General features: G+C 38.4%; 1 protein-coding gene and 1 long non-coding RNA gene across 3 annotated transcripts in view; one reads left to right on the forward strand and one right to left on the reverse strand.

The window, feature by feature from the left end:
* Positions 1–25,213, forward strand: part of angpt4 (angiopoietin 4) — an 80,923-nt gene that overhangs the window by 17,405 nt on the left and 38,305 nt on the right. The window lies entirely within an intron of this gene.
* On the reverse strand, positions 21,890–22,626 carry LOC129411053 (uncharacterized). Its single transcript, XR_008633115.1, has 3 exons — positions 22,468–22,626; positions 22,300–22,404; positions 21,890–22,231 (listed from the first exon to the last, which is right to left on the reverse strand). It is a non-coding gene; the product is annotated as an uncharacterized LOC129411053 (long non-coding RNA).

Consider the following 25,213-nt stretch of genomic DNA (forward strand, 5'->3'; position numbering starts at 1 on the left):
TATTCCATGAATGGTTAGGACATTTTAATAGCTCTTAAGAAAACCCAGATACATAGACTGCACTCTCTCTACATGGATTACACTAGTATATAAAACAAGTGATTGACTTAAAAGTGCACTATGTAACTTTTCGGGGTAACTTTGGGGGGTCCATCACCTTTTTGTTTCTCTGGAGATGTCATTGCTCTTCCTGCAATGTTTCATATTATGACATTAAACAGCTTTACTTTACATTTATTAAATTACAGGTAGTTTAAAGCTCAAAAATACCTAGACAAGCATGCATTCTTACTGTGAGCAGGGTTTCCAGTAATTTAGTCTGGTTGATGATAAAAAGGTTTAATACCATACTGAAGAAAAATTCGATGGACTCTTCCACCAGAAATGTTACACAACACACATTTAAACAACACCACATTATACAATACACACCAACTCTGATCACATTTATTGGCTGTGTGGTAGCGTCGGCATTCCTCGCTAATCAGCTAGAGATTCTCGTTGGATGTCCGCAAAAACGGCCATTATTTATCACAGAGACTTTCCCAGAGAAGCTTTTGGATCATACCCAAAGCAAGAAGTGTTAGCCAGGGCTGCCCAGAGACATGCCTCTGCTCAACACCCTTGTATTTAGTGTCACAGAATCAAGAATATTTGTTTAAGGTCTTATATTACACAAAATCGACTCTTGAATGTTATTACATCCTCAAAAACATCCCAGAATTGTGTTTTGTTTTATTCACACATGTTTGAGTAACCCTTTGTTATTAGTCTACATCTCCCAAGCTCAAAATGCTCTTTTACACCTTGTGATTTCATTAAATAGTTTTCACATTAACAGCTTCTTTTACTTTTAGTTCAGTAGAGATTGGCAATTCCAGGGCTGAAATCATCCAAACTATTAGTAGTAATCAAAGTGGATGGAGTTTAAAAACACAATTCCAGATATGTTTGTGATGAGGAAACAGCACTATAACATAGATTGGAAAATAGCGTAATATGGGCCCTTTAAAAGTGCACTGTGTAATTTTTCTCGGAGAGTCTGCCACATTCTTCTCTCCATGGAGATGTTACTATTATCCCTTGATTATTCCACAGTATGGAAATAAACTTGGCGATCAGAATAGAGACAGGTTAAGGGGCAGATCTATGGAGATGCAAACCTGCATATCGTAAAAAATTCAAGGTATTTGTGAGCTATAAAACACCTGTAAATGAACAAATGCAAGGGAGATGTGTGGAACATGCAGGTAAAGAAATAACATCTCCATGAAGAAAAGAAAAGCAGGTGGCAGACCCTGCACAGTGCACTTTTAAGCTGAGTATTGTAGGTGGATATTGATGATATTGCAGGGACTAAAATCTGTATACACACTTTTGTCCTTTAATGGAAACAAAAATCAGGTTACCATTACGTAGTTCCGTTATTATTAAATTGACAATATGATTTAAATTTAAGATGTGGGCTAAATAACTAAAAGTTCAGTTTTAGGTTAAACTTAGACAAGAAGTGACTATGAACTATGATTAAGGTTAGACTCAGTCTCCAGGAAATTAATGGTGAAAAGTGAGTGGAATTTCCCCAAAATGGATGAAAACATGATGAGTCCAGATGTGGGTTAAAATAGGTTAAAGTAAGGCTGGTAGTGACAAAGGTTAAAGTTAAGATCAGCCTCCAGGTAAATAAATGTCAATGTAATGTTCCCAAAAAGCATTAAAAAAACATATCATGTGTGTGTGTATGTGAGTTTTGATCTCATTCTCTCTCATAATCATTTATCATGAGTCCATTTAGTCTATTCAAAGCTCTAATATCACTTATTTTTCCACTCCACTGCAAAGCTTAATACAGTAATTGTGCAGTAACAGAATGTTGTGAATGTAAACATTTCCACAGCCTCTTTGCTTTCAGAGTAAAATCTGCTGATCTTGAGCTTCTTGAGGAACAGCAAGCAGCAAGACTCCAGTGAAAGTGTGGAGTGTGGTATAGCCTACTGTCGTGTCCAGTGTTCAGGAGAGAGGCAGTAGAGTGCTGGGGCTGCACTGACAACCAGTGTTCTTATATTAAATAATGGGCCCGTGGATCTTGGAGAGAAGCAGACTACAATCATGATGACAGAAACTACTGAATTTGTTCATCTATAACAGCAAATCCCTGCATGAGGACCCCTAAACACCCCTGCTTTCAAGACTACCTGTCAGGTCCGGGTCTACACGAGTGCAAAAGGGTCCACGACAGCGAAAACATTTTTAACTAAGGTTGCAGTGGACATTGTTATGTTTGCACCTCTTTAAAACTGGGTCAGCACCCGGGCCTGCTACTTACACCTATACAAAACCCATTATGAATTATAATCTGGGACCCTTAATTACTGAACTAATGCTTACAAAACTCTGTTAAAATAGCCGAAAGTGGACTAGGTAGATGTCATTAGATTTCCAGTCATCCATCCCCAGCCACAACAGGCTATAGCGCCAACACTGCACTCGCAGGACGAAGTTGAAGTTAACAAGCTTTTTATCATATTACACAACATTAATTGGGTACGAGAGGACAACACCATCTCACAAAGCTTTTACATTTGTCCAAGTAGCTTTACTGAAAATGAGTGTAATATAGCCTAGATATGATTACAAGCAGCTGTTGTAACTATAGCTCTTTCGTATTAGCTCTTTTCCCAAAACGTATCAGTTCAAACCGCCTCAGATGCTGCAGTATACAAGAGCATTCTCCTCAGTTTTGATTAGAGGCTGTTGTTTGGTCCAACTCAAACACTGATATTATGTTATTAAACCCTGATTAAGACTCGCACTCAGGCAAAATGTGATTTAATTCGAAGCTTGGTGCCAAATGGTTAAATGAGCGAAAATCCATCACTCTATGTATTATGGCCCAAAACTGCAACCTTATCAAGTCCACACTTAGATAGAATAACAGTCGCAAGTTGCCAGTTCTCAAGATGGCCGCTGATAGTTCTCCTCTGCTGACGTCTTTTGGGCATGGTTTTTGTTGAGTCATTTTAACAGTACGTGCAGTTTGTGTTTGTAATAATTATTCAAGTATTATAGAGGTCATCGAAGTTAAAGCAGCAGGCTACGTGCTCCATCTGTCCATTATCTTAAGACTATTTATCTTTTAATGCTGAGTTAATACCTCATACGTACACATCCTTTTCTAAGTAATCAACTGGAAAAGCTAATAATGAATGATTAAGGAGATTGTGTTATGAATCATGTAATAGCCTAATGATTTTTGGTTTTCAGTGCTTTGTCTTCATAAAAATATTCAATATTTCAACTTATAAAAGATGAAATACAAATGCACATTTTGACCACAGACTGTATAAAAGTGGACTGAGTGAATGTGACGCCACCCACAGCATTCAGCTCCAGTCAAATGAAGCTCATCAATAGGAGCGAATTTAGACCACGAGTATCATAGCAACTAACTCGGCCAGGAAGCTAGGAATCTGCGTCTCCCTAAAGAAGAACTTTGGGCTTTTTGGGCTATTATTATTTAATTTAGAAGATTGAGAGTGAGAACATAATTAAAATTTTTCATAGTTCATATGGAAATTTGACAATAAACATTTTGAATTTGAATTGAATTTTGATCCAACTTGGAGCGAAGCTGTTCAAGGTAATGTCCCTTCCCGTCCACATTGTTGGTTTAGCAGAAAGTTGATTTTTCTGTAACTAATTTTTTATTTACAGAAAAAGTTGCAAAATAAAAACACCAGGATCATGTGAAGTGGGTTAATACTAGGGCCGGGGACGTTAACGCGTTAACTTTGCGTTAACTAATTAAGTCAATAACACCAACAATTATTTTAACGCTGTTAACGTGTTTTTATTATTTATTTATTTATTTTATTGTAAACGTCTGTTTCTCACTGGCTTTTATTTTGAAAAAGTCCACCGCGAGCGTTTCTTTAAGTTTGCCGTCTTTTCTTTACACTTTTTTCACTTTTTTCTGACCACGTGAGATGCAACGTGCCCGAGCCTCCGCGAGCCGCGGGCCCGGCCGCGGGTTCGGCCGCAGGCTCCGACTCCGGCCGCGGGCTCAGCCGCGGGTACCGGCTCTGAGCTGAGCTTATAGATACCATTGGAAGAAAAAATGTGATTGGTCCATTTCCATTCCATTATATTAACCCTTTGTTTCCTAAGAAATATCAGTCCAAGTTTATAACACTGATCTAGAAATTATTACTAGTGTAGTGTTCATTGCTCACAGCATAAAAAATATTCAATAAATATATTAGTAGTACAAACGTCCATTCAATATTTTTTCTTGAGCCTTCCCTGAATACCTTGAAGGCTCTGAGGGTTCCCCTGTGAAAGAAATGCTGTATGCACAACAAATGTATGGCTCTTTCATTTACATTTCCAATAAAAGCTCGCTATACTCTACTTTTTAATTCATTAATTGGTTTTGCGTATAACATGCGACTAATCGCGATTAGTCGCATGTTATTAATCGCGATTAAAAATGTTTATTTTTGCCCAGCCCTAGTTAATACAAACATTTTAAGACCAAAATGAGGAGTCTGACAGCAGCAGTTATGGAGGCAGGGGCAATGTTTTTTCAATATAAAGTGAATCGATGGAGCAGGACAAGCATCCATGCTCAACAGGGTGTCTAGAAGGTTTAGTATATTGTTGGATGACATGAACTATGCCAGCTTGCACATTCATTATTACTTACCACAATCGTCTCTCTATACTATAGCAAGGAGAAATTCAATTCAAATAAAAAAAAAACTAACTGTTAAAACTGATGAACTTTCACATGTCTACTCCTGATCCAAAAATAATGCTGTGTTGCTGAGTTACAATACTTTGGTAACTGCCAGTGTCAGTATTATTTTATTGCAACTATTACTTTTATTTATTTATTTTACTTTTAATCCAGTAAGAGTAGCTACTTTTACACTCTAAACTATATTAATAAAGTATGTGAAAAAGTACAGTGTCTGAAAACTACTTAAAAAGTGCAAGTTCTTCAAAAGGTTACACAAGTAAATGTAACTGCCAATTAGAGTGTGGATTGGGCCGAATTTTTCTGTCTGAGCCCAGCCCGCATACGACAGTGCAGTGATTGATAGGCATTAAGATATTTGTGTCCGAACCCGACCGATCCCGACACAATTAAAATCACACTATTTTTATAGGCATACTAACACATGTAGGATATTGTTTGTGTGGCCTCTAATGGACACAGAGACCCAAAATACAAACTCAGGATATAGCGAAAATAATGAGAAGACTTTATTACTCACCTCTCGTAAAGAGGTAAATTTAAAGTGCAGCATCTCATCCATATTATCCATAGAAATTGTCCTCTGCAAATTATGACATACAGTCCACAAAACAGTGTTGTTTATCCAGTCTGAGGCGTTATTTAAAAGTAAAAAGGTGAAAGTAGTTCACTTGTGTTGGTTTACATCCACACAGCGCATGGATTGAGGTGAAGCTGCAGATTAGCGAGTGACTTAACTTTCTGTGGACTTTATCACTGACCTTTTAATGCTTTAAAAATCATGTGTCTGAAGTACTGCACCACATTTCACAAATAATAGTAACACAGTTTTGATTTATATCTAAAGTAAAAGTGCAATCCTCTAATCTTTAGAACACTTCAGAGTCTCAAAGCGAGTCATTTTATTGTGGACAGGAAACAGCTGACGTGCTGATGTATCCAAGTCCGACCTGAGCCTGAACATAAGTTCTAAATATTTGTCAGTCGGACTTCGGTCGGTGTTCCATGGTCTCCAATCTGTATTAGCCTCTCTAGCCACCCTCCATCACTCACTCTCACACATAAGACAAGGTGAGTGAAGTGTCTTAACCATAATGTACATTTGTAATATAATTCCAAGTGTCAATGTACACCAGAGACCCCAGTACGGCCCCTGTTGCACTAGCCTTTGTATATTCTCAGGTTTAAGCATGACTGTTTACATATTCACTGGTGCGTGCATTAAATAAGCTACTCACCTTCAAGTTTCAGTTTGTGTGCACCACGTTTCTTTTGTTTTCCTGTGAAACTGATCTTCATATTTATTTAAGTGTATTATAAGTCTTCCCTCTGACTAAATTAACTTTTCATAGGCAAGGCAAGACAAGTTTATTTGTATAGCACAATTCGTACACAAAGTAATTCAAAGTGCTTTACAAAATAAGAAAGACATTAAAATCACAAAACGATCAGATCAGAACATAAATAATCATCATAGAATTATCATTCAAATAAAAAGCTTTCAGTCGTATCAATCACGAGTCTTTCCCCGAGGTCCTGGATGCAGCACTGTGTTTACATGACTGTAGTGTTTTTGGAGGACTTATTTGAAAAAGCCTGGGAAGTTTATTTTGACACCACGTACCTCTTTCCTGTGTTTCGTCAGTTGCCTGGAGACACATCATTGATGCAGAAAAATATGAACTTCAGCCTCATTTGATCAACACATACAGTAATGTAGATTGTGTAACCAAATAAAGGGCCCATTTTACACTATTTTCTGAACTATGTTATAATGTTGTTTAATCATCACAAACATACCTAGAGTTTTGTTTTGTTCCATTCAGACATGTATAACACACAAACCCTGTATATTTAGGCTGAGTTCTTCACTCAAGTGCTCAGGAAGTGCTCCACTGTGTTTTTAAACTCCATAAACCTTCACTAGAATTATTTTGATGGTTTCAGCCCTGGATTTGCCAATCTCTATTGAAGATTTACATATCTTCAGTGTAAATCTTAAACCCTTTATGTTGAGAAACAAATATTTCCCTTCCTCCGCTTTCCAAAATAACTTTGTGGAGATAGCATTTCAAAAAAGTTTTCATTTCCATCAACCCGCATAAATACGCCATTGAGCGCCATCATAACTACGCCAAGCCTCTGAGCGGCACCTGGATTAGATTCAAACCTGCAACATTTATTTCATTACAGTTGTAAGTATTACTCAAAAATATCTTGAAAAATGTGTGCGTTAAGGAGCGGGGTTGCCTCTCCACAGATCTGTTAAAGAAGTGGTAAAATTGCTGACCTCGGAGCTCATTGGTCTCTGGTCATGGATATGATTCATCAGCTGTGTGCGCAAATGCAAACACATGAAAAGTGTTTGCACCAGAAGAAATGTGACTGCTGCTCTGAATGCTTCATCATCATCATCAGAGCAAAAGGTAAACATCGGTTGCACTTTTGATGCATCAGCTGTCTAAAACTTTATCTCACTTTACACGCAAATGCCAAGAATTCCAGAATCTTCACTCTAGTCTCAGTTTGTAGAAAGATTTATTTTCAGAAGCGAATTTGCCATTTGCGTGTAAAAGATGAGTACAAACAAAGGGCAATCTTTCCATTTTTAAAACTACCCCTGCTACGGGGCCTAAAGGTTAACAGTATGGGTGTTAACGTGAAAACTACTGCCTCATGACATCACAAGGTGGAACAGAGCATTTCGACTTTTGGAGATGTAGACAGGCTAATAATAAAGAATTACTCAAACATGTGTGAATGAAACAAAACACAACTCAAGGTATGTTTTTGATGAGGCAACAGCATTAACATGGCTTAAAGAGTCAATTTTGCATAATATAGGACCTTTAATAATAAAAACCATTCCTACGTGCATGTTGTGCTTATGTGCTGTTTCTATTTTGGTGTAAATTGGAGGTGAGCCAAGGACGCAAGATGAGAATGCACTGGCTGGAGCTAGGATCAAAACTTCTTGATGGGTGAACTCTAACACTGCCGCTGTCATCTATGTAATTGCATATAATTTTCTACGTACTTTTGTTTAATTCTATAACTATTAATATGTCTCAGTCTGAATTGGGCTAATAAAGTAGCTTAGCCTTTGAATTTTGCTTGATTCTTATCCAGTTAGCGACTAATGATTTCTTCGATATGCCCACTGGCGCTTACCAGAAAACCACTTACATTTCTTTGAAGTGTGAAATTATATGAACTACTTCCCTTAGGTTTTGTTAGTGGAAAACTCACTTCGTAATGACCAAGTCCTGCTCCAGTTAGTCTGCAAGCTTTGATCAAGACATTGAAATAAACTGCGTGGTATATTTATGTAAGCTTAAGCCAATCATGTGACCGACTGACGTTTACTTTACACTTCTGTTCAGAGGTGCATTACCCAGTTACATTTACTCAAGTCTATTTACTAAATTAATATTTTATACTCACCACACATTTACTCTGACTTAAGTTTGCACCATATATATTAGCTACATATTTGTATGCTCACTTGAGTAAAACTTTAGGTTACTCTTCCATCTGCGAGTACGTGTACAAGTGACAAAAGCTTGATGCGGACAATATTGAAGGATTTGTTTGTATTTTTGCACTTTCCTTTGAGATTTTATTTTGTTTTAATAATTTATCTAACACCATGCGGCCATACTGGCTTGTTAAGGCCCAATCTCAGAAGCGAAGCAAGGCTGGGGCTGGTTATATGTGGATGAGAGACTGTAGAGAATACCAGGCAGTGTCCTTAGACAAGACAGTTGCTTAGTATGAATGTGGTGTGTGAGTGTTGGTGGTGATTTGAGGGGGTGGTGGTCCAGATTGTTAGCTCGATTGTAAGCCTCACTGCCCCAGGGCAGTTGTGGCTACAATAGTAGATTACCATCATTGAGTGTGGAGTGAATGAATAATGCACTCTAAGCAGCTTTGGTCATCAAATTATTATTATTATTATTATTATTTTTTTTAATTGCTTGAAAAACATCTATTCTTACTGTGAGTGTGCATGCCTCTCCACAGATCTGACCTGTAGACTGGCCTGGTGATGTCATCTGCTTATTAATGCCATACTGTGAAACATGCCAGTTAAAACAATAACAAGAAGTTTTATTCTATACAAATACCTTTTTTTTTAGACCTCTTCAACTTTTCATTTTATTTTGAGTACATTTTTAAAATCAGAAAATCTCTGAATCTCTGATTCTGATTTTGAGCTACTCTACCCTCCTTTGCTTCTGTTGCAACCACCACAAAAGTATTTGGATGTCACACGGCAGTTAAAACTACACAGATGTTGACAGTTTGACTTTTTGCGTGATAGCTTTACATATTTTGATTGTCAAAGACGCACTTTCGAATGGGAATAGCAAAGATAAAGCAGTTCTCCTCCCCTCTGCAGTGTTTGGGGCGCCTGGACAAAGTGGTCCCCACAGATCCACCGTGTCCACACAACAGTTCATATCTCTGGGCAGATTGTGGTCGGCTCAAGGGGTTATCACAAGTATTTCAGACCCATCAGTCACCAGCTGAGAAAGCACTTTTAAAGCTGCAAGATGGATGTTTGGCAGTAACTATATTTCCATGTTTGTTTTGATTTTTGTCTTTTATGGAGAGAAAATTATTTGTTATAATTCATTATTAATGTAAATGTCCAAGTAAATTTTAAATGCAAATATCATAACATATCATTAAGTAGATGGAGATAAACCAAAAAGGGAATGTTTCATGATTTTATGTTGATCCAGGGTAAATAATTTAAGTTTACATTTTTTCCCCATGTATTTCAGCAAAATGTGTCTGGCCCCAGTTTGGTATAATATTGGTACAAAAAGCTCCTGAGGTCAAAATAAGTCAAATGCATACTGTCTGCATCTAATTATAAAGTATTTTATATTCTGATAATCAGGAAGTGCACAGTAGCATGCTAGATGTTATTAGCTTTACCATCACAACAAAACTTTGCACTGGTCTGTGAGAGTTGTAAAAGCACTTATAAACTCATCGTGGTGAATAATTAGGATGCTCTGAATGCATAAGGTAAGTGAGGAATAACTTTGGATCGTTTAAAATGAACTAATTCTGTTTTTCATATTTTAAAACTGTAAAAATCTGTACCTTTAACTGATATCAAATTGTGAAATTGAAGATTTCAGAGTTGTTATTGCAGTGGCGTAAGAAAGTCTCAGTATGGCTGCTCAGTGCATTTTAAAACAGCATGGTGTTAATGGTGGTGTTTGTTTTTGTGGTGTATGCCCTTTACAGCGTTACAAAACTTCAGACTGGATTCATACTGAGACTGAAACATCTCACAGCTGGCTCTTATTTAACATGTTTACACGTTCACGTAACCATAGTTTAATGAACAGGACGATTACAGCTATTATACAGATCATACTGTGCATCTAAATGTTATAGACTGACAATTACAGACATTTGGGTCAGTATCACGAGAGGTTGTACCTGCGAAGTTTCGAAGGAAAAATGGTTCCTAATATTTTTCTATAGATATATACTTCTGATCCCCATTATAAGTAAGGTGCACTTTATTGTCAACTTGGGGGAAACATGTCCTATGCATTTGACAAATCCTTCAGTGGCAGCGGGGCAAACTGTTAGGAACATTTGGGACAGATGTTGAGCTAGTCTTGGTCAGGATTACCTTAGATGGAGAACTACTGGAGAAACTATTATGAATTATGAATTATGGAGACATTTCCTAAGAAGGAAAATGGAGTGCCAGGAGTTGAACTTGGAACCTTCTCAGTAAGAGGAATGAATTCTAACCACTTAGTCACTCATGATTTGCCTGGTAAATCTAGAATGAAATCTCTTTGTATTAAGACATTTAAAATACTGGTCATCATGCCCACTGTGGCGTCTCAAGCCAGAACCAAACCTGATCAGGCAGTCAGATTTGTTTATTTTCAGTGATGCATGTGAAACAAAAGAGCTCATTGTTCACCCATCATTTACAAATACAATTAAATTTATTAATTTTACATTAAGAGAGATTAGTGCTTGGTTCATTGATTCTGCAGAAATCCACAATGTTTTTCAATACTGTTTGATTTTTTTTTTTCCTTTCTTTTTTTCCAATACGGTGGACCAAGTGTGTATTCTGTGTCCTAGGGAAACTAAAAGCAGCAATTTGAGTAAAACGTATTATGCATGTCTCAAAACTAAATTACAAAGTAGAATAAGTAGAACATCGAAAGACAGGCTAAACCAGATAATACAAAATAGCAAATCACCTATTTTAAAAGTGCACCACACCATTTTTCTGGTGGAGGGTGTGCTATCTTAGCCAGGCTGGCACCACCTAGTGCCTCCGCTCAATTTAATTTATCTTCAGCAACTAGGTCAGGAATCGGAATACACTAGACAGTTTCCAAGAACCCCAGAAGTTGTAGACTGCACGCAGGCCAATCAGCGAAGAGCTGTGAAGCCATGACGTCAACTCAAACGCCTGTCTGGGTCCCTTTTGTGGTACAGCACAACAGTAAACAAAGCGGTCGAGATGGATGTAGATGAAGCCATACATTCTGTGTTGGCACTGATTCCTGAGATCGAGGATTTAAAAATGGAACAAAGAGAATGTTTGGTGAATTTTAAGGGGAAAGACGTTGTTGCCCTTTTTACTACAGGATTTGGCGCATTACAAATGTCAAGACCAAATAGCAGCTATTGGTAAAATTAAAAAAGTACATGCCTACCTTTGAGCGAAGAATCCTAATGCAGCGAGGTCAGACGGTTTCCACAAAGTGAAACTGACTGATGAATCAGGTTAGTGCTACCTGCTTGTCTCCACGGAAGTTCCATGGTGTGATATTAAACATATCCACCTACCATTTATTCAATATGGGTGTTTCTATTGCTCAAAAATACAATAATTCTTCTGCAAATAGGGGCAGCTCTCCACAGATCTAAATTGCAGCGCAGTGCTGTAACCTTCTTTTCTCTCTTGTGATAGATAAATTTAATCCATACTGTTGAACATTCTAGACAAAGCAATAACATTTCCATGGAGACAAGAAGGTGGTGGACCTCTCAACTAGAAATGTTGTGCTATACACCTTTAATAGGCCTGTTGCAATGATCTGATGAAGTCACATTAACTGTAGTTTTCATACAAATATTTAAACATGATGTTGAAAAAGTAGATCAGTTTCAGATTAAAGCATATTGTACCCAACAAACTACAAAACTGACCAGGGTTAAGCCTGAGTCGTGAACGTAAATAATGAAAAAAAATAATAAATTCAAAAATGACAAAGTGTACAAGTAAATGTTGTCTCTTGCTCTAAAATAAAGGAATTCTATCTAACTCAAATTCTATTACCCCATCTACACACTATAAAATTGACAGAAACTATTTGACCAACCTGCTCCCATAGTAAAACGTTACCGGAGTTTTGACAGACTTATAGCTGTATGTATTTTCAAAGTAGTTAGATTTGAGCTGAATTGGCAGAAGGGGTGAGTGCGTAAAATGCTTGAGTTGCTGTTGGCTGCTGTGTGCGTGTTTGTTTATGCGGCTCTGAGAGAGGAATCCACCGGGTCAGGGCTCTTCAGCGGAGCTACAAGTACCAGCGCAATCGCAAAGAAAACAAGGAAATCTACTACAAGCTTGGGACTCACTTTATCATAACACACAATTAATGGGCTGGAATCCACTGCAATCAAACTGAGGCCTATCCCTGCAGCACTCACAGCACCAGGAACCAAAGCGCCGGAGCAGAGAAAGGGTTTAGATTGCACTCAATGTAGCATGAGGTTTGGCATTAGAAAAAAATATTAAATTTCTGGACCAAACGGAAACCCAACTCTGTGTACTTTTCGTGATATATTTGTACTTGTATAAATATTTTTAACTATAACATATAATATGCTAAATAACTGAATTGAAATGGCACTGCTTGAAATGGTACTACATTTCTGCTGAAGTGTTGTCTGCCTGCTTATCTCCATGGAGATGTTGTTGCTTTACCTGGAATGTTCCACAGTATAGCTGTTACAAAGCATAGACTGTAGCTAACATGCTTGCTGGCGCGTGCCAAATAGGAAGTTCGCCAGGAGGCTCTTCCGGCTCTTTCTGACCCTGGCTTCAATTGACTTACATTAGGCTCTTGTCGCCCCTCTCTCTGTACCTGCTGCTGTGAACCTCGTCATTTTGGTCGTAAAATGTTTGTATTAACCCGCTCTACATGATCCAGATTTTTTTTCCCGCTTTTTTGTAGGTCAAAAAAATCCTATTCAAAACGTAGAGCTCCTGTAACCATTAGCATCGCGAGCCTCATTTGAGCAGCGCTGAACGCTACGGGTGACGTCACACTCGCTTAGTCCACTTCTTTTATACAGTCTATGTTGGAAAGGCAGTAGGTTTGTAAGGAGCGCCCACTAAAGGTGCTAAGAGTTAAGGCATGCTTTAGTTTAGAGCGCGCTGCACCGCTGTCTTAATTAGTTCACGAGGCTCGGGTGTGCAGACATCTACCGTCAGCTCAAGTTGTGCATTGTTGAAAAAAAAGTAAGTTTATGGCATTCGGAGCTTGTTTTACTCAAGTCAGGATGTGTTGTTTATGTTCCTATAACACCTGTTTAGTTCATAGACTGTATATATGCGTGGACATAGCTAACGTGCTATCCGCCGTGTGCCAAATAGAACGTTCACCAGGAGGTTCTTCCAGCTCCTTTTGACCCTGGCTCCAATTGACTTACACCGGGATCTTGTGGCTCCTCCCTCTGTAAGTGCTGCTGTGAGACTCGTCATTTTGGTCTTAAAATATTCGTATTAACTCTCTCTACGTTATCCTGAATTTTTTTTCCGCTATTTTGTCAGTCAAAAAAATCCTATTCGTAATGTAGAGCCGGAATCCAGATTCGCTCCTGTAAACGTTCTCATTTGAGCGGCGCTGAACGCTATGGGTGACGTCACACTCACTTAGTCCACTTCTTTTATACAGTCTATGTTGGAAAGGCAGTAGGTTTGTAAAGAGCGCCCACTAGAGGTGCTGAGAGTTGAGAGTGCTGCATGTTTTAATTTAGAGCACTGCACTGCTGTCTTAAGTAGTTCACGAGGCCCGGGCGTGCAGACATCTACCGTCAGCTCAAGTTGTGCGTTATCGAAAAAAAAGCAAGTAAGCATTAGGAGCTGTATGGATGTTTTATAAGTAATTTTCTATTGTTTTACTCAAGTCGGGATGTGTTGTTTATGTTCCTATAATACCTGTTTAGCTCAATTTATAAGAGAGCTATGTTAGCTTAGATGCTAATGCTAGCTTAGATGCTAATGCCGTGTGTGTTCATTGTAGTTATATTATGTCTTTTTTCTGTGCCTTGTGGAAGTTGTGTGTAATGAAAAGGAGTTCTCACATTTCAGACACAGAAAGCCACGTGTTGCTTTATTAACTGACCAGAAACCTTGAGAAAAAATGGCTAATAACAGTAAACAGAACAGCTTGTCTCAAATGTCATCGGGTCTTAAAGGGACCGAAACTATACGGTATATAGAGCACAAACCTGAAAACTGTGAATAATGAACATGAAGTGTTCTATTTTGTTGACTTGTATGTGAAGCACTTTGGTCAGCTGAAGTTGTTTTAATTGTGCTATATAAATAAACGTGAATTGAATCAAGTGCTTTATCAATACTGGTGTGGAACGATACATAGGTACAACAATGCATAGGTAAGCATGTAACTAATGTGTCTCCAGTTAGCGGTGAATTATGTATGTAAACATGCATGCTAAAGACACTACAGCCTCTTATTTAGTCACTCCATGTTTACTATTTATGTTTTAGTGTATGTTTAGCAGTACACCTTTTATTTTATCAACTTAATTTGTTTATTCTTTTTCTTTATAGACCACATAACCGATAATGTTACGATGATGATGCCTGAGCTTAAAGCGTCCTAAATTTTACCATCTGCATCCTGTCTCCTGTGTCCTGTCCGAGCGAACACCTATACAGTTCTTAAGCCTGAGAGATTGTACTCTTCAGCAATAGCATTAAACTTTTATATTTCGTATGTGCTGTGTTCTGTCTGTATCTAAGTGTTGTAGAATAAATTGTTCGAAGCCTTTTGTTGTCGAGAGTTGAAAAAAGAGGCATGACTCTGGAGTTCTAACGCAGGAGAAATGCATTTACATCAGTTCACGACCCAGCATCCGGAGACATGAACCCCCAAGAGTGAGTAATAGTGTTGGCCAGTCTAGTCTAGTGCAGTCCAATCTGGTTATGCTTCCGTTGTAGGGAGTATTACACCTCTAATGACTCAGGCTAAGATAACAAGGACTGAGCTGGCTGTGTGCCCTCAGTACAGCACAGAAATGGAAAATCTCTAACACGAATGATAAAGCATTTTATTCTCCAGTAGCTAGAAAGTGCATTTTACTTAGACTTAGACAAACTTTATTGATCCACAGGGTAAATTATTTGGACACAGTCGCTCACACCTCACAATATGCTAACAAAGAGTAAAAAATATAAATAGTAATAATAAATTCGAAATAACAATAAATTCTAAATAAGTAGCAAGAAAGATAACAAGAAACAGGTGTCAAAATAAACTTTAAATATTGGAAATAGAGGTCAAAATCATTTTTTTTTTGTTTGACACTAAAACAGAATAATGAAATAACAAACTGTTTTCCCATTTCATCGTTTTCTTAATTGAAATTCAAAAGAACTAATAGTACACGGACACTTGTGATGTCCTGAAGTTGTAGTTTTCAAATGAACAGCTGCTCTTTACTTCTTGAAGTTCTTGCATGCTAAGTGTTGTCAGCTTTACTGTGATGGCAAAACTTGTCTCTGGAAAGTTGTGAAAAGCACATATAAATCCATACTGGTTCATTAGAGTGCACAAACAAGTAAGGTAAGTGAGGAATAACTGTGGACCACTGCAAACAAATTAAAATGAAGTAGTTCTGTTTTTCTCACTTAAGATGGTAAAAATCTGCTAAAGCACTTTTAATGCCATACTGTGGAACATTCCTAGCCAGGTTGGCGCCACCTAGTGCCTCCGCTTAATTTCATTTTTCTCCAGCGACTAAGTCAGGAATCAGAATACCCTATACGGGTCGCAAAAACCCCGGAACTGTGAGTTCGAGCACCAGCCAAGCGAAGTGAAGCGCCATATATTCTTTGTTGGCAACAGTCCCAGAGATCGAGGATTTAAAGCCAAAATAAAGAGAATGTTTGGTGAATTTTATCAAGGGGAAAGACGTTATTGCCCTTCTTCCTACGGGATTTGGGAAAAGCTTAATACATCAGTTAGCCCCGTTAGCTGCACATTACATACGTCATGAGCAAACAGCAGTGATTGGTTAAATAAAAAAAGTACCGGCCTACTGTCGAGCAAACGAATTCTAACACTGTGAGGTCAGACGGTTTCTACAAAGTGAAACCGGCTGATAAATCAAGCTAGAACATTCCAGGCCAAGCAATAACATTTCAATGCAGGCAAACAGGTGGCAGAACAGTCACCAGAAAAGTTACATAGTGTACCTTTAAAAGAAAAATAGTCACATTATCATAAGAATCCCACACAAAATAAGAGACAGCATTAGAAGGCAGTAAAATTGTAACTCTTACGGGCTAAGGAACACATAGGCGGTTTCATACGAACATTAGTGGAGTGTTTAGAGAGGACAGGAGGGACAGTGGGCAGCGTGCATGTATTGGGTGTACTGAGGATGCACAGTTTGTTGTTGTGTTTATGGCACTGGATGTAATTAAAGGACTTACCCAGAAGAGATACAAACAGACCGAGGGTTTGGAGTCGATAGCAACGCAACTCTGGGAGGCCTTTCTCGTCAGCTATTTCAGATAACCTATTTTATGGTTGACGCACGGAGGGGAAATTGAACTAAACTGTAGCCATTTGTAAAGAGGTTAGTGGTGTAGTGGGATTCAGAGCATTTTGCCTGGCCACTGGAAGGTCACCAGTTTAAGTGTGCCTGGTGTGTTCCTGGTCATGGAATTGGACCACACAGGAAGGGCATCTGACGGTAAAAAGAATAAATTTATCATCTTTCTATAGAAGTACAACATATGATATCAAGATCAAGTTTGAAGTAGTTGAAGCAGCTGTTTAGTTAATGAAAAGCAAGACTAATGCAGTAACACAAACAGTCTTTTGGAGTTAAATATTTAGACTGTTAAAAGTTCATTAAAAGACTATTTGTTGGTTGATGATATCAGATGTGTCCTCCAAGCAGGTGAGTTTGTTTCTTTAACCAATATTATGCATTTCAGAATAAACAGGACTCGAGGCTCATCTTTTTCAACTCGTGTGTTTTTATAGTCGAACAACATATTAGAGAGTGGACAGTGAGTTTATGGTGACTGAAACTACAACACTTACACTGATCCATGAATAATGTTGACTTTGAGGTTCATTTGGTCTTCCGATAATTTATGCTATTAGATTCTTTTTTCAGACTAAGAGTTTGTTTTCATACCTGACAGTTTCGACTACTCGCTAGGGGTCTTCCTCAGAGTGGTGACATGATGTTGCTGTGACGTGTCCGGTCAGCTGATTTAAACAGGTTTTGACACTGTCTTCATGCCAGTGGAGGCAGGATGACAGCGCCATCTGCAGTCCGACTGCCTCAGGACAGTATCCCAGGTGTGTGAGAGTAAAAAAGCCGCTTCTTCCTGGTTTATAGTCCCATGGGACGACGTAAACATCATTGGGATAGAGGAAAACAAACACTGAGGCTGGATTAAAGAGGCAATCAAAATAAGGAGAACGTGCCCACGGGACTATAAACCGGGACGAGCGGGCTTTTTTACTCTCACACACCTGTGCCAAAACCTGTATAAATCAGCTGACCAGACATGTCACAGAAACATCACGTGACCACTCAGAGGAAGACCGCTATTGAGCAGTCGAAACTGTCAGGTACGAAAACAAACTCTTGGTCTGAAAAAAGAAGCTAATAACATAAATGCTGACTATATTTTAACACTCTTAAAAGCATGTTGTAATGATGCTAAAATAGACTGAAGCATGTCTGTGGGTGTCGCCATGTTTGGTTTGGTTCGTTTGGGCACTTCGACTTTGGCTTTCACACAAACCTCAGTGGTGCTCTGTGATTGGTCCGAATGATTAACATTACAATGGGATTCTCTGAAGATGGATTCTCGTGAGTTTGTGAACTCGCAACTATCACGAGAATTCATCTTGGGGTGCGAGGTTAGCACTTTCATACACCAAACTTTTTGATGGATCATACAGAAGGATTTGTTGATACCTAATTCTGAACCTTTTAGGCACTTTTCTTCAAATACTAAATAAAATATCAAAAGTCTGTGGTCAGTGGTGTTGGTTAGTTTCGAGGTGTAGTTATGGTTGGTTTAGTGGGCTGTTTCAGTTGGCTGTTTGGTTCATTTGGTTCCTTGGTGTCGGTTTAGTTGTTTGATTGTTTGGCTTTGTTAGTGTAGTTGGTTGGTTGGTTCATTTATTTGGTTGAGATTTGTTTAATTTGTAAGTGATTTGGTTGAATGGTTTAGCTGGTCTTGGTATTTGTTTTTATACACATTTTATTTTAGTTCTTCAGTGAAGTTTTCTGACACTCAAAACTTTCTAACAGGCAAGAAAACTCAAAAAGCTAAATTATTAACACTAGTTATTATTATTATTAACACTTATTAAAACTTTCTCCCTAAAAAAGGATGCTGTCCCAAGTTGTCTGGAACCTATGGTGGGGGCCCCAAGCCAAACATGATGAAAAATGTCCTAGAAGAGGAGACGTAGAAGACATAAGTGAGATGAATCCATTGTTCAAAAGGCCATCTCATTTGTTCGATCAGAAGACAGGCCGTTATCAGAGGGCCCAGAGTCTGTCCAGAACACAGGAAACAAGCTGCTCTGTTTCTGTTCAGAACACGCTTTTACATATGTCCACACTGCTCTGGGGATCATTGGATATAGAGTTATTTACCTAATACCTAAAACGTTGATAATGCAGTTACTACAAGTAGGGTGTCCGCTTTTTTCTCTTCCATCTGATTAAGATATCATTGTTTTCATTTTGAAAGTGTTCATTTTAAACAAGTTTTCAACCAATGAGCCCCACTTTAAATTGTGTGTAGTTGATTCTATCAAGCTTTTTAAAATCCCCCTATAGCCTCTGTAACATATTTGGTGTACTTAGGTACATATTAGTATAAGATGTAATAAGTCAGGCCACAGCTGGTGTGGACCGTTTCAATGGAAGCAGACGAGCTTAGAGTGAGGAGTTCATGGATTCACTGGGGCTCTACAATTTAATTGTATTGGGACTAAGAGCTTATTCTATTATATTTCACTTTAGTAAAATAATTATTATCATCAAATTATAAAACAGGGATTAAAACTATAGTCTTAGCCAGACTTAAAGGACCTTTTTTAACCTTTTTTAAAGGATTTTTCTTTTTAATGACATAAGCATGATCTAACTGTGTCCCAAGATACAAGGAAACATTTTCAAATTAGTATAGCTTTTACAGATACCAGTTGTAATGATGATTTATCTTTAGTTACAAAAACATTGGACATGATGGTCAAGTTTCTTTTTAATTCTATAATATAGTGTTTTGGTTCTCAAGATGAGAACAAAACATTCTGAGAATAGGGAAAACTGGTATGTTTCCTCTAAATGCAGGTTCAGGCTCTGCCAAGTCTAAATCTGGTCTAATCTTTACTCCTTGTCCCTTTCAATGATCCTTAACCTGTGAATGATCAAAACACAATTATTCAAAAGTTCTTAAAGCCAGATCACAGTTTTGGTTTTATCACATTTCATGTAGATGTCTTTTTAAAGGTGCATTGTGTAACTTTTCGGTTGGTGTCCATCACCTTCTTGTTTTTATGAATATGTCATTGCTCTGCTTCGAATGTTCCATAATATGACATTAAACAGATTTTAAATTGATTCATTCATTGGATTTAAGGCTCAAAAATACCTATGAAAACTGCATTCTCACTGTGAGCAGGGTTGACTCTCCAGAGATCTGACCAGTACTTTGGCCTGGTTTGGTTTACATGATGTTAGAAAGGTTTAAAGCCACATTGTGAAACATTTCTGACAAAGCAATAACATTTTCATGGAGAAAAGCATTTGACCGGCCCTCCACCAGAAAAGTTACACAATGCACCCTTAACTATTACAATAAGTCTCCTGCTCTTGAGTTTAGTGATCAAAATCAGTGTCACAATCACAAACACGATATTGTCAAAACGATGTACAATTTTTATCCTCGTATCGCCCATTCCTACCTACAGCTAAAACAATTTGAGATCAACCAGATTAGACGCTTCTAGGAAAGTAGATTAAAGGTCCCGATGACAGTGTTGGACATAAGGAGGTCACTAAATGCGAGATTCCCAGTGATTCTTGAACCCGAGCCAAACTGACCACAGCAACATGGAGCTTCTTGGAACTCTCTGCTACGCACACAACTGGATCTACGCCAAGTACCACAATCTGCCTTTATCACATCCTAACAAGCCAGCAAATCCAAGTTTATTCCTTCTTCGGTCCATGTAGATCTTTACGGGCAGCTGGTAGTGCAAACTCGATCAGTATCTCACATATGAAAGACATTTTTCTCCTTTCACTTCAGAAACGAGCAGGGGGTTTAAGCAAGGAAAGACCAGCTGGAGAAAGTTACGTATTATAAGTGACAGTCCAATATAATTTTGAGAAGAATTTGAAAGTTGAGCCAAATCATATGCGTGTTTTTGGATTTGAGTAATGATTTAAAGGGTCTAGATAGTTGACCCCACGTAGGGATGCAACATATTTCAATTTCAAAAGGGGCTCAAAGGTAATCATCTGGACACTGTTTTGGACATCAAGATGTTTCATTTTCCCATCCAGAAGCCATTTTTTATTCGATGATGCTGGTCTGAGACATGAGATTTATACTAACACTGCCTCTGAAATCGTTTATACACTGGACCACTCCTGGATGAATGAAAGATTACAGTGTTTAATATCAAAAGTCTCACAATATTCTTGGAAGTCTAAATAGTACACTAAAAGCAGACGGAACTTCAGTGGTTCTCAAATGTTTCACATGAAGTACCACTAAAGATAGTTTTTGGCTTTCTGAGTACCACCAGATCTAAACTCTGACTATTTCAGGCCTAAATATGGGCTGAACCAGGTCTAGAATGAGGAAAAAAACAAAAAAACAAAACATGCTTAAAATTATACTTGAGAAACACTGACATAAACAATAACCCCTTGCATCATTTCAGTGAAGCCAACATAATGAAACTGATAATAAAGGTGCACTATGCAACTTTTCTGGTGGGGAGCCCTCAGCCTGCTTGTCTCCATGGAGATATTACTTTGGTGGAATCTTTCACAATATGGCAATAAACTTATCTATGCATTTCTTCAATTGCAGGTGTTTTTATTGCTGAAAATACATTGAAAAACATGCATTCATACAGTGAGCATGCCTGTCTCTTCACAGATCTGACCTGTATCTTTGCTTGGTGGCGTTACCTACTTGCAGAGGTGGGGACTTGCAAGTTTTGACTTGCACTCGAGTCAGACTTGAGTCAATATTTTTATGACTTGAGACTTGACAAAAATGGACTAAGGCTTGGGACTCAACTTGGACTTGAAGGTCAATGACTTGGGACTTGACTCTGACTTGAGCCTTGTGACTTGAGAAGACTTGATGCTTCTCCTAAAAATATATATAAGTATGTGGCAACCGAGGGGTTAACGCTCCGGGAATTGTTTAAGTATGATAATATGTTGCTGCAACAACGCCACCCCAAATCTAGTTTGGGGAAATTAAGTAAATGTAAGGCACACAGGTAAGTATATCAGAGGGAGAGGGAGCCAGGTTCCATCAATTACACAATCTTTATTGATTTTCTGTTGTTTTCAAAGACAGATTTAAATGCTAAAAAGTAGCTACATTCATAAAAATAGACAACCAGTAAAACACTACAGTGGGTGAACAGGTACACAATATTGAAAGTGCAAAACAAAAACCCCAAAACCCAAAGCAAAACTGAAACAAAGCAAACAGAACACAACAAACAAAACAGGGCAAAACAAAATAAAACTAAAAGCGAAACAAAATAAAACTAAAAGCAAAACAGCAGAGGTGGTGTCCTCACGCCGCTGCAGGCCCCCGCCGACACCTGAAAAGTTAAATTTTGGGATTAAACTCAGAGCCTGCAGCGTAAGGATCTGGGCCGAACATACCGTGGTTGAGTGTGACAGTGCGCAATCCCCAGGCTGAATTGAAGGCAACTCTACATAGAATATCTGCGTCCAGACGTGGTCCAACAATGTGGACCGGCACACGCTATAAACAGACAATTTTGAGAATTGTTTGGCACAGGTAGCACGTGGGAATAGGGTTTTGGTTACCTGCCGCCGCGGTTTACGGGACACGGCGGCGCACAGCCAAGCGCAATGGGGAGGGATTCACTCGTCTTACCCGTGGAGCTACCGAGAGACACCGGTTAAAGTATGGGCACGGATGAATGAGTGGAGGAGTATCGGGCGTGCATTACCTTGGTCAGAGGAGATGAAAGCGCGCCCTAGGTGCTCCGCGACTCGGAGGAGCGAGGGACTGATGCGGTGCAGAGCACCGGCCAAGCAGTGGCCAAGCAGCGGCACTAAAAAGAGACGTGGATGGCAATTTGGATATAACGGCCATGGAAGTTACAAAGTGAAGTTACCTGAGCGGGAGGACAGAGCGGCCACAAGGAGAGGCCCGGAAGAGCGTGTGAGCCAAAAGGGGGAACGACTGAGAAGGGAGCGCTTAAATAGCCCACCAGCGCAGCGCCACGGAACGCCAGGTAAGAGCACCTGCAGCCTAGACCCTCAAAGCCGGTCATGCCACATGTTTTTAGAAAATACTTTTCTCTTTACAGTTGATAAATGCGGTGCTGTGATATGGTATCCTCAAATGTACTACAGTAATACACTGTACAGTAATATATAGTACAATACAGTAAAACAGAGGGAATCACAGAGAATGACATGACAAAATAACGGTCATTTAGCACTTTTAAATCTGAATTCTTTCTGTTCTGACCATAATGATTCACACTAAGATCTTGTCAAGACAGGTAAAAAGGAAAAAATACAATTTCTACAACTCTTATATAGATATTCATATATAAACATACCACTTTTTAAGTACAATTTAGTTTAAAAGTCATAAATTGCAAAAGTCTAAGCTATATTTGGTACTTTGGTTTAAAGACTTGAAATTACTTGAAGCTCTAAGCGGACGACCTGAACTTGACTTGGACTTATGGGCCAGACTTGACTTCGACTTGCCTGTCTTTAACTTGGGACTTGACTCGTAAACTTACTTGAGACTTGCAAAACAACAACTTAGTCCCACCTCGGTCTACTTGTCACTATAGAGACCAGCTAATGATCGACCCTCTGCCAGAAAAGCTGCATACTGCTCCTTTAATTAACACTATTTAAACCTTTAATCATTACAATATGAGAGCAGTGAAAGTAATTGAGAAACCATTTCTACAAAACTCCCCCACAATTGTGCAATCAATACTGGAACACCCTGATAATTAGTGTGAGAATTGATATCACTGCATTTTTCTTTGACATGTCTCTCATTCTTAAACCAGGTGTTTTGTTTTTTGTTTTGTTTTGTTTTTTGTTATAGACTTGACACGCTCTTTTTTTTTTTCACGTGATGATGTAGTTTGAGATCGTTTTAGCTGTATTATTTCCTAGCACATGTTATAATAATCAGCCGTTTTGTCAGCTGAATTGTATAATTTATTAACGTCTTTTGTGTCAAAGGACAAACACTTTGAGATTTCGCTGTGTGATTGTATTTTAAATGGTTTGATATATGGCAATCTGCAGCTCATCTGACTCCAAACATTTGTTTTGGCATTGCGTTGTCCAAGTTTCGTGCTGAGTCAGAATCCATCTTTCCAGCTCTGTTGGATAAGCAAAGGTTCTCCATTGGAAACAGGTTTGACAGGCTGATGTGTCCAGTCTGCACCTACAGATGTTTTAGTATTTAATTTGATCTACATGTACTCATACATTTATAGGGGATATTGTATGTGTAGCAATTTTTACACATAATTTTTCAATAAATCAGTCAATCAAACTTTATTTATAGAGCGCTTTTCATACAAAAAAAATGCAATTACAAATCCCCCGTCCACCCACCAACCTACTCACCCACGAAGCTAACCTAAACACAGTTGGGTCTTGAAATTACTATCTGTGACAGAATTATCTTTTTTTTTTTTTTTTTACAACTAACCATCTGGAATCTGGAAACTTATACTAACTGTCTGGAATCTGGGACACTAACTATCTGGAACCAGTACTTAAAGAAAAAAGCAAACCCCTCCGCAACATCAGCACATCCATTTACTCTATTTACTCTATCACCATTTTAGCTTCTATTGTTTTGAAAGTGCAATATTTGTTGAAAACAACGTATTAAAATGTTGTTCCAGTTTATTTTTTAATGTCCTGAGTCTCCCTTCCTCAATAAGTCACTCCCCCTTCAGAACGTTTATCAAAATAATCGGTGTGCATTCTGCTAATTAAACTACTCCACATCACATCACGTTTGTGAAGTTGTAGTCGATTGTTTTGTAGAGATGTAACAATAACCAAAATATTGTGCTATCGTATCATCAAAGATCTCACAATAATATCGTGGACAAGTTGCTTAAACTAAGAGTTATGGTGCAGCAATAGCTAAAAAAAAGACAGAGGAAACTACATAGACCATGATCCTTTGCACCATTTCAGTGCAGACTACATGAAGAAGTCAGTTCTAAGCACTTTTAAGTCTTAGTTCTTTGGATTAAGTCTTGTCAAGGTATTTTAAGAGGAAAAAACTGCATATTAACAGCTGTTTAGCCTCCACAGTATATCGCAATAAATATCGTATCATGAGATGTATATCGTGAAAATATCGTACTGAGAGACTTGGATATTGTTACATCCCTAATCGTGAGCCTCCCAACCATATTTTGTGAGCTTTCACACGATATCACAATAAATATCATACCGTGAGGTTCATACCGTGACGATATCGTATTGTGACAACTTGGATATCGTTACACCCCTATTGTTTTGCATCCTGCTTCTGTATATTTATGTAAAATTTCCGTGCGGGAGCTAAGGTTACATAGGCTTGTGGTCTCTTGTATTGCTTGTAACTGATCTAGAGAGAGATCACTAGATTACCCAGACACGCATGGATGACATATAAAACTCCATCAGGCATGTTTTTGATGAGGGAACAACATTAGTAGAAAGCTCCAAAAAGTCAGTTTTGCATAATACCCCTTCTGACCAATTTGTTAACATTGCCAGTGAAAATACTAATACTAATCTTTTGTCATCTTTTGTCATTACTTCCCTTTCACACTTCTCTTACACTGACTTCATTCTAGTGTCGAACTTGGACGC

The sequence above is a fragment of the Boleophthalmus pectinirostris genome, unplaced genomic scaffold (genome assembly GCF_026225935.1).
Source record: "Boleophthalmus pectinirostris isolate CB_2022bp ecotype Guang Dong unplaced genomic scaffold, ASM2622593v1 HiC_scaffold_3, whole genome shotgun sequence".
NCBI lineage: Eukaryota > Metazoa > Chordata > Actinopteri > Gobiiformes > Gobiidae > Boleophthalmus > Boleophthalmus pectinirostris.